Source organism: Piliocolobus tephrosceles, chromosome Y, assembly GCF_002776525.5.
Source record: "Piliocolobus tephrosceles isolate RC106 chromosome Y, ASM277652v3, whole genome shotgun sequence".
NCBI classification, from domain to species: Eukaryota; Metazoa; Chordata; class Mammalia; order Primates; family Cercopithecidae; genus Piliocolobus; species Piliocolobus tephrosceles.
Genome location: NC_045456.1, coordinates 20,901,211 through 20,911,097, shown reverse-complemented (window position 1 = coordinate 20,911,097; position 9,887 = coordinate 20,901,211). Strand labels below are relative to the sequence as shown.

Genomic DNA, 9,887 nt, shown 5'->3' with positions numbered 1-9,887 from the left:
TCCAGAGACCACCATACTCATCTCTGAGTCTTCTGCTGTTTTTTGTTTGTTTGTTTGTTTTGTTTTGTTCTGTTTTGTTTTTGAGACAGAGTCTTGCTCTGTTCCTCAGGCTGGAGTGCAGTGGTGTCCTTACAGCTTACTGCAGCCTCGACCTCCTGGGATCAAGCAATCCTCCTGCCTCAGCCTCCCAAAGTGCCGGGATTACAGACATGAGCCACTGCACCCAGTCTTTTAATTTTTTTGAGATAAGGTCTCGCCCTATCACCCAGGCTGGAGTGCAGTGCCACGGTCATAGCTCACTACAGCCTCCAACTCCTACGATCAAGCATTTCTTTCGCCTCAGCCTACAGAATAGATCAGATTACAGGCGTGTGCCTCCATATCTGGCTTTTTTTTTTTTTTTTTTTTTTTGTGGAGACAATGTTTTGCTATGATGCCCAGGCTGGCCTTGAATTTTGTCTACTTTTAAGGACTCTAAGGACAGTTTAAACCACTACAGGTGTACTTAGTTTCCTCTGGAGGCTCTAGGGGAGGATTCTTCCTCCCTCTCCCAGCTCCTGGGGGCTCCAGGCATCCCTGGGCTTGTGGCCACATCACTCCAGTCTCTGCCTCTGTCTCCACGTGGCCTTCTCCTCTGTGTCTGTGTCTCCTCTTCTGTCTCTTACAAGGACACCTGTCATTGCATTTAGGGTCCTGAATCCAGCGTGACTTCTTGCAATTAGATTGAATAATCAAAAACAATCTCCCAGTTTTAAGGCCGAGTGAGTTAGCCACCTTAATTCCATCTGCAACCTTTATTCCCTTTCTCCATTGCAGGGTACCATATTCACAGGAGATTGGGATGTGGCCCTCTTTCGGGGGCCATTATCTTGCCTCCTATGCCTTTCTCTTTCCAACTCTGGCTCATATCTGCCATGGAATCTTGTCTCCACCTGATAGCCCAGAACTGCCCCAAATGCTGACCAATTTTGACACACAGAGTTCTCAATAGGTTCAGCTCCTCAGTTGATAGGCACTGAATCCAAGCACATCTGACAGCCAAACCAACGCTGGTGCTCCAAAGGAGAGTTCAAAGCTCCTTCAGTGTACACCACAACACTCTCCACCCAGTGTCTGAGCATGGCTCATGGGCCTGAGGCCCGTGTTCACCCCAACTCTTGGTCAGTGTGCTAACCTACCTGACATTTCTCATTGATTTTGGTGTTGCCTCTAACCTGAATGGTATTAGTTTGGTACAGTTGCTATAAAAAATTACCTCCTCTTGCTCTATCACCTGCCTCAGCTGCCTGGGGTCCTAGTGGTTCACTGCACCGTGAAGACAGATTCCAGAAGCAGAGAACTCGCACCTCCAATCCCAGACGCTATGTCCAGCAACGGCTCCATGGTTCTGGCCCATAGTGGTGCCCTGGACACCTCCTGTAGCCTCGTATGGCTGAAGGAACAAGGCCATGACGTCATTGCCTACGTGGCCAACATCAGCCAGAAGGAAGACATCGAGGAAGACAGGAAGAAGGTATGGAAGCTTGGGGCCAAAAAGATGTTCATTAATGATGTCAGCAGGGAGTTTGTGGAGGAGTTCATGTGGCCGGCCATCCAGTCCAGCACGCTGTATGAGGACCACTACCTCCTGCACACCTCTCTGGCTAGGCCCTGCATCACCCACAAACAAGCGGAAATCACCCAGCAGGAGGGGGCCAAGTATGTATCCTACGGCATCATGGGAAAGGGGAATGATCAGGTCCAGTTTGAGCTCACCTGCTCACTGGCCCCCAGATTAAGGTCATTTCTCCCCGGAGGATGCCCAAGTTCTACAACTGGTTCAAGGGCCTCAACGAGCTGATGGAATATGCAAAGCAACATCAGATTCCCATCCCGGTCACTCCCAAGAACACGTGGAGCATGGACAAGAACCTCATGCATATGAGCCATGAGGCTGGAATCCTGGAGAAACCCAGCTCATAAGCCCTGACCTGACCAAAGCCCCCAACACCCCTGATATTCTCGAGATTGAGTTCAAAAAAGGGGTCCCCGTGAAGGTGACCAACGTCAAGGATGGCGCCACCCACCAGACCTCCTAGGAGCTCTTCGTGTAACTGAATGAAGCCAGAGGCAAGCACGGCCTGGGCCGTATTGACTTCGTGGAGAATCATTTCATTGCAATGAAGTCCTGAGGCATCTATGAGACCCCAGCAAGCACCATCCTTTACCATGCTCATTTACACATCGAGGACTTCACCATGGATCGGGAAGTGCGCAAAATCAAACAAGGCCTGGGCTTGAAATTTGCTGAGCTGGTGTATACTGGCTTCTGGCACAGCCCTGAGTGTGAATTTGCCCGCCACTGCATCACCAAGTCCCAGGAGCGAGTGGAAGGAAAAGTGCAGGTGTCCGTCTTCGAGGGCCGGGTGTACAGCCTCAGCCGGGAGCTCCCACTGTCGCTCTACAACGAGGAGCTGCTGAGCATGAGTGTGCAGGGCGATTAGGAGCCAGGTGATGCCGCCGGGTTCATCACCATCAGTTCCCTCAGGCTGAAGGAAGATCATCGTCTCCAGAGCAAGGTCACTGCCAAATGGACCCCTATACAAGGGGAGCTGGGGCCTCCTCACTTTGCAGATCCCCCAAGTACAGGCACTAATTCTTGTGATAATTTGTAATTGTGACTTGTTTTTCCCAGCTGGCAGCGTAGTGGGGCTGCCAGGCCCCAGCTTTGTTCCCTGGTCCCCCTGAAGCCTGCAAAAGTGGTCATTGAAGGGAAGGGTGGGGGGCAGTTGCAGTGCGGAGCTATAAAATGACATTTTTTTGAGACAGGTTGACTCTGTCACCCAGGCTGGAGCGCAGTGGCTTGATGTCAGCTCACTGCAACCGCCACCTCCCGGGTTCAGGTGATTCTCATCCTTCAGCCTTCATTCTCATGCTCATCCCTCAGTAGCTGGGATTACACGCGTGCACCACCGTGCCTGGCTAATTTTTGAATTTTCAGTAGAGACAAAGTTTCACCATGTTGGCCAGGCTGGTCACGAACTCCTGACCTCAGGTAATCTGCCCACCTCGGCCTCCCAGAGTGCTGGCCTTACAGGCGTGAGTCACCGTGCCTGGCCAAAAATGATAATTAAAAGAAGATTAAAAAAAAAATAATGACCTCCTACTGGGTGGCTGAAAGCAACAAAAATGTATTATCTCCCAGTTCTGATTTTTTCCAAATTTGTTAATTTTTGTGGGTACATAGGAGGTGTATATATTTATGGAATATCTGCAATGTTTTGATACAGGCATGCAATGCATAATAATCACATCACAGAGAATGGGGTGTCCAACCCCTCAAGCATTTACCCTTTGTGTTACCAATCATCCAATTATACTCTTTTAGTTATTTTTAAACGTAAAAGTAAGTCATTTTTGGTCTCCTAGTTCTCTTGTTGGCCTCTCCCTAGCTTCCAGTAGCCACCGGCAATCCTTGGCATTCCTGGACCTGTGGCTACATCGCTACAGTCCCTGCCTCCATCTCCACTCGGCCTTCTCCTCTGTGTCTGTGTATCCTCTTCTGTCTCTTAGAAGGACACCTGCCATTGCACTTAGGGCCCAGCCTAATCCAGGATGGTCTCATCTTGAGATCCTTGACTTAGGTATAACTGCAAAGCCCCTATTTGCAAATGAGGTCCCATTCACAGGATCTGGCCATTAGGACATAGATATATCTTTCCAAGACCACAGTTTAAGCCACTACAGGTGTACTTAGTTCCCTCTGTAGGCTCTAGGGGAGGGTCATTCCTGCCTCTCCCAGCTCCTGGGGGCTCCAGGCATCCCTGGGCTTGTGGCTGCATCACTCCGGTCTCTGCCTCTGTCTCCACGTGGCCTTCTCCTCTGTATCTGTATCGCCTCTTCTGTCTCTTACGAGTACACCTGTCATTGCATTTAGGGTCCTGAATCCAACAGGACTTCATCTTGACATCCTGTACTAATTACAGTTACAAAGACTCAATTTCCAAATAAGGTCCTATTCCAAAGTTTTGAGTGGACATGGAATTTTTTTAGTGGGGAAGGTGGGGAGAAGACACAGAATATCTGTTGTGTTTCCCACATCCTCTGGCTCCTGCTGCTTTCTCCTAGCCAGTGGGATCCTGGTCTCTCACATCTAGCCATTAGCTGGAATCTTGCCTGCAGGGAGCTACCCCAACCTCCTGCCCTGACTGGCTCCTATTGGGTTATGTATTCCCCGTCTAATTTTATCACCACAGTTATCACAATGTATATCTCATGATCATCGTCCCCAGTCTAGGGACTTTACCTTCAGCCATCCTTTCATTAAAATGGCTTATTAAGGTGCTTACTGCAAGTTGGACTATGTAACTGGATTTAGTTTTTAAATACCTGAATTGAACAACAGAATTTGACCTCCTACTCTCTGCTTGTCCTAGAAAAAAGCAGTTACACAAGAATTAGAATCTTCAGATATGAGACCTTTTCAGGTCAGGCATGGTGGCTCACGCCTGTAATCCCAACACCTGGGGAGGCCAAGGCAGGAGGATCACTTGAGCCCAGGATTTCAGGACCAGGTGGGCAACATGACGAGACCCCTGTCTCTACAAAAAAAATTAGCTGGTGTGGTAGCACACACCTATAGTTCCAGCTACTCAGGAGGCTAAAGTGGGAGGATCACTTAGGCTTAGGTGGAGGCTGCAGTGAGCTATAATCAGACAACTGCATTCCAGCCTGGGCAATAGGGCAAGACTCTGTCTCAAAATAAAATAAAATAAAACATGAATTGAAAAACGTAATTTGATCTCCTGCCCTGTGTCCATCCTAGAAAAAAGCACTAGGGGCCCTTGAATTTGAATCTTAAAATATGAGACCTTTGTTCTAAATGAACCACCCATAGTCTCCACACCTGTTGTGAAGAAGTAACTAAAAGCAGCTGATTTTGTTTACTTAGCAGAGTCCCCTATATCCCTAAGTGACTCACAGCCTGCTGCTGTTACATAATGGCTTGCTAGACAGACTAAGCATTTCAGGATTGTTCAGGGAACAAAATGCAAGTGCTCCTGCAGAAACGTTGCCCCTGGCTATGAACACCTATGAGACACTTGGAAATGGATGTCGTTTTGTTTTGCTTTGCTTTGTTTTGTTTTGTAGGAAGACAGATACACTTTGCATGTTATCCACATATGGAAACCATAGTCTGAATATATAACCTGGGTGGCCAAATTAGTTGCAAACAAAGATACAGTAGCAGTAATAAGAGTGTTACCCTGATAGAAGGAGAACCAACAGATCCACAATAGGTCAGAAGATCTGAAGTTGCATCCACCTTTATTCATTAGGAAGCCTATAAAAAGCGGGAAACAATAGCTAATGTGCTTAATTCATGTTTAAAGAATAATTGAGGTAACAGATATCAGTGTGTTTTCAAAAGAAATAAAATTCAATGGCTGCAGTTTCCTACCTGGTTATATAATTCCCATGTAGTTGTATCACCCAATTGATGACTAAGTTAAACCCACAACACCCTTGCCAAGGCCTGCCCAGCCTCCAGTAATAGGCAGTGATATTTCAATTCATTTAGGGGTAAGTTTGTTCCACATTCCACCAGCTCTATTGTGTGGGTTTTTGTGTTAGGGAGACAAAAATCCACCTCTAGGTAAGTTTCACGGATCACAGGTACACCCCTAGGGACCCTGTAGAATGTCTGTGATATTTACACTACACAGCAGCCCCTCAAATCTTAAATGGCACACACACACAAATGATAGCGCTTCCTGTGTCTTAATTTGATTTAGAATAAATACGCACTCATGCATGTTGAGGTTAAGAGTCTGCTATGGTCTGCATGTCTATGTCCCACCCCAAATTCTTATACTGAAATCCTCACCCAAAAGGTGATGGTGTTGGGAGGTAGGGCCTTTGGGAGGTGATGAGGTCATAAGGTGGAGCCTCATGAATGGGATGGGTGCTCTTAGAAAAATGACCTCAGAGAGTTCCCTCGCCTCTTCCACCATGTGAGGACACAGCGAGAAGGCTCCATCTTAATCCAGGAAGCGGGTCCTAACAAGACACTGAATCTGCCCTGCCTTGACCTTGGACTCCCAGCCTCCAGAAGTGTGAAGAGTAAATGTCTGCTGTTTGTGAGCCCCCAGGCTATGGTATTTTGCTAGAGAAGTCTGAATGGACTTATCTAGGTGGGTCTGCTATCATCACAGGGATCCTTACAAAAGGGAAGTAGAAGAGTCACAGGCTGCAGGAAGCAGAGGTTGGTATGATGTAATTTGAAGATACAGGAAGGGGTCATGAGCCAAGGAATGCAGGCAGCCTCTAGAAGCCAGAAACAGAAAGAAATCGTTTTTCTCCTAAAATATTCAGAAGAAACACAGCTCTGCAGACATCTTTATTTTATTCTGATGTCCAAAGCTGTAACAGAATAAATGGGTGTTGTTTTAAGCAAGGACATGGTGATGATCTGTGACAGCAGCCACAAACTCACACACTTATCGTCCTGCTGTTCAACCTTCCCTACAAGAGAAATTCACCCCAGGCCCTTTGCACCTGCTGGCTCCTCTGCTTGGAAGTTTCTTTCTCCAAATACTGAATGATTTATCCCAACACCACCTCATCAGAGTGGCTTTTCACCTGTCTCATTCCAAAACAACCTTCTCCTTTCCTTTTGCCCTGATTCGCTTTGGAAACAGTTCCTATGTGAGTTTAGTGTTTATTTTACTGCATCTGACTCTCTCACTAGAATGTGAGCTCAGTGGAAGCTTCAGCATTCTCACTCATGGCCCTGTCTAGGGTTAGGGTTAGGGTTAGGCAATCTGGAGCCATCAATAGCTATTGAATGAACGAGCATGGCCAGGTCTATGTTTAGAGGGTCAACTTCTGAACAGGGACATAATATCTTCTTAAGCAGTGAGGAAGTCAGCAAGAGCCATCAAGCTGTCATAGGGAAAGAGTAGAAGCACACCTATTGGGAGTGGAAATCAGAGTTAGGGACACTTCGTGGGTCTCTCTGACTCTGAGACACCCGACTGCATGGTGAGACGTTGTATTTGTCTGTTTTCACATTGCTGATAAAGACATACCTGAGACTGCGAAATTTACAAAAGAAAGAGGTTTAATGGACTTATAGTTCCACTTGGCTGGGGAGGCCTCAGAATCATGGCAGAAAGCAAGGAGGAGCAAGTCATGTCTTACATGGATGGCAGCAGGCAAAGAGAAAGCTTGTGCAGGGAAACTCCCCTTTATAAAACCATCAGATCTCATGAGACTTATTCACTATCATGAGAACAGCATAAGAAAGACCTGCCCCCATGATTCAATTACTTCCCACCGGGCCCCTCCCACAACACGTGGGAATTCAAGATGAGATTTGGGTGGGGACACAACCAAACAATATCAGACTTCTTCCATGAGTGGTTTTGGCTCCAGATACGCAGTGAAGCCACCTGTGATGACCGTTAAGGTGACTTTGGAAGTCACCTGTGACCTTCCAAAAACACCTGCACCTATGGATCTAACTACATAGATTTGACTTCATTGGACCTGGGTGTAGTCTGAATTTTGGGAGTGCAAATGTTCTTCTTGTGAGTCTAACAATCTGTAAATGGATATGATAATGCCTAGATTCCAAGAGAGAAACAAATGTATAGTCAGCATCAAATTGGTTTGGGATGTGTGTGGCAGAGGATGTCATGGGTCAGGGAAAATGGGAGATCCTGAATTTGCCAAACTTTCTTATAAAGAAGGACATATTTTCTTCAGAAGAGTAAATCAAACCCAAATTTAAACTTGATTTAAACAAAACGTGTGTCTGCACATGGGTGTCTATCCCTTAAGGATTTAAGAGTCATCTTACTATCCATTTATATTTATGAAATAAATACAGTTCTCTGCAGGGAGAAAAATGTTGTAATTTTCTTTTACTTGAGGCCAACTCTGTTTTTTGGCTATGTGTTCAGCCATAAGTGGAATTGGCCGAATTTTACTTTTCCAAGAGTATCATAAAGAATAGAAATGGAAAGTAATAAAGAGAAAGTGACTGAGTGGGCAATATTTTCCTTTTAGCTCCCAAAGAGAGTGGCCAATATTTTTTGACCCTAAGGAATGCCTGTCATTTATTCTCAGAAGCAATGTAGGAATTCATGGGCTACCCCAAGAGATGCCATGAGAACAAAAGTGTAGACACAAAACAAAGGTAGCTAGTGTCAGCACGTGATGTATGATACAATTTGAAGACCAGGGAGGAGTTGAAGGGATACAAGGAGGGACATTGTGTCTCACATATAGAATCATGTAAGGGTAAAGATGTGCAGTGTGCCAAGTGAGTGTTTTTCAATTGGCAGTAGACATCAACTCTTCTACTGAGAAATAGTATGGGGAAAAGAGAAAGAGAAGGTTAGAGGTATGCTGCCTCTCTAATGAAAACAACTCTTTGAAAAATATGTATAGAAGACTTCTAAGTATCTCAAAGCCACAGACATACAAGATGTAGATTTGGCCATGGACCTTTGGCCATGGAACATTTGTACTCCCAGAATCCAGACTACATCCAGGACCAATGAAGTCCAATCCCTATAGGTAGAACCATTGGGGCAGGAGTTTCTGGATGCTCACAGGTGACTTCCAAAGTCACCTTAAAGGCCATCACAGGTAGTTGGGGCCCAGAAACACTCAAGGAAGGAGGCTCACCATGCAGTCGGGTGTCTCAGAATCAGAGAGACCCATGCAGTGTCCCCTAACTCTGATTTTCCACTGGCAATAGGTGTGCTTCTACTCTTTTTCTATGACAGCCTGATGGCTCTTGCTGTCTTCTGCACTGCTTAAGAAGATATTACTTCCCTGTCCAGAAGTCGACCCTCTAAACATAGACTTGGCCATGCTCATTCATTCATTCAATAGCTATTGATGGCTCCATGATGCCTAACTCTAACCTAACCCTACCCCTACTCCTAACCCTACCTCTAACCCTGACCCTACCCTTACCCCTAACCCTAGACAGGGCCATGAGTGAGAACACTGAAGTTTCCATTGAGTTCACATTCTAGACAGAGAGTCAGACACAGTACAATAAACACTAAACTCACATAGGAACTGTTTCCAAAAGTGAAGCAGGGCAAAGAGGAAAGAGAAGGTAATTTTGGAAAGAGGCAGGTGAAAAGCTGCTCTGAGGAGGTAGTGTTGGAATAAATAATTCGGTTTTTGGAGAAAGAAGCTTCCAAGAAGAGGGGCCAGCAGGTGCAAAGGGCCTGGGGTGCATTTGTGTTGTAGGGAAATTTGAACAGCAGGATGATAAGTGTGTGAGTCTCCTGTGGCTGCTGTTACATGGGTCTGAGGGTGATAAAACAAGAACCTTTTGTCAAATAGTTAAGTGCCCAGTTTGAGGACAGTAGGTTGATAAACCGGCCACGAATATTCCAGGCTTTCTCTCATCCATTTGCAAGACTGAAACTGGCCTTGTTTGTACCATGTTTCAATAACAGGCTGCCTTATTAACATGTACTCCTGTAGAATAGGAAAGACGCTGACTCAATAATAACACTGCCTGAAAAAGAAATGCAACAAAACATGGTTTTCCTCTTTCTCCCTCTCTTCCCTCTCTTCTAATTGTATAAAGTGATATCTTATTATCTTCATTTTTATTTCTCACTACATTTTGATTTTGGCATCTCCTCGTACTCATTGAATGAGTTTTCTAGGGATGCTGCAATGCATTCCCACAAGTTCAGTGGCTTAAAACAACACAATTGGGTATCTTCCAGTTCTGAAAGTCAGAGTCCAAAATGAGTCTCCCTGGGATAAAATTGACATATTGGCAGGACCCCATTCCTTCTGGAGGCTCTACACAGGGAGGATCTGTTTTCTTGCCATTTCTAGCTTTTAGGAGTGTCAACTAAAAATAA

At 45.7% G+C, this 9,887-nt stretch overlaps 1 pseudogene; it reads left to right on the top strand.

The window, feature by feature from the left end:
- The first annotated feature begins 1,363 nt into the window (after positions 1-1,363).
- LOC111531370 lies at positions 1,364-2,654 on the top strand (annotated as a pseudogene).
- Positions 2,655-9,887: the final 7,233 nt, after the last annotated feature.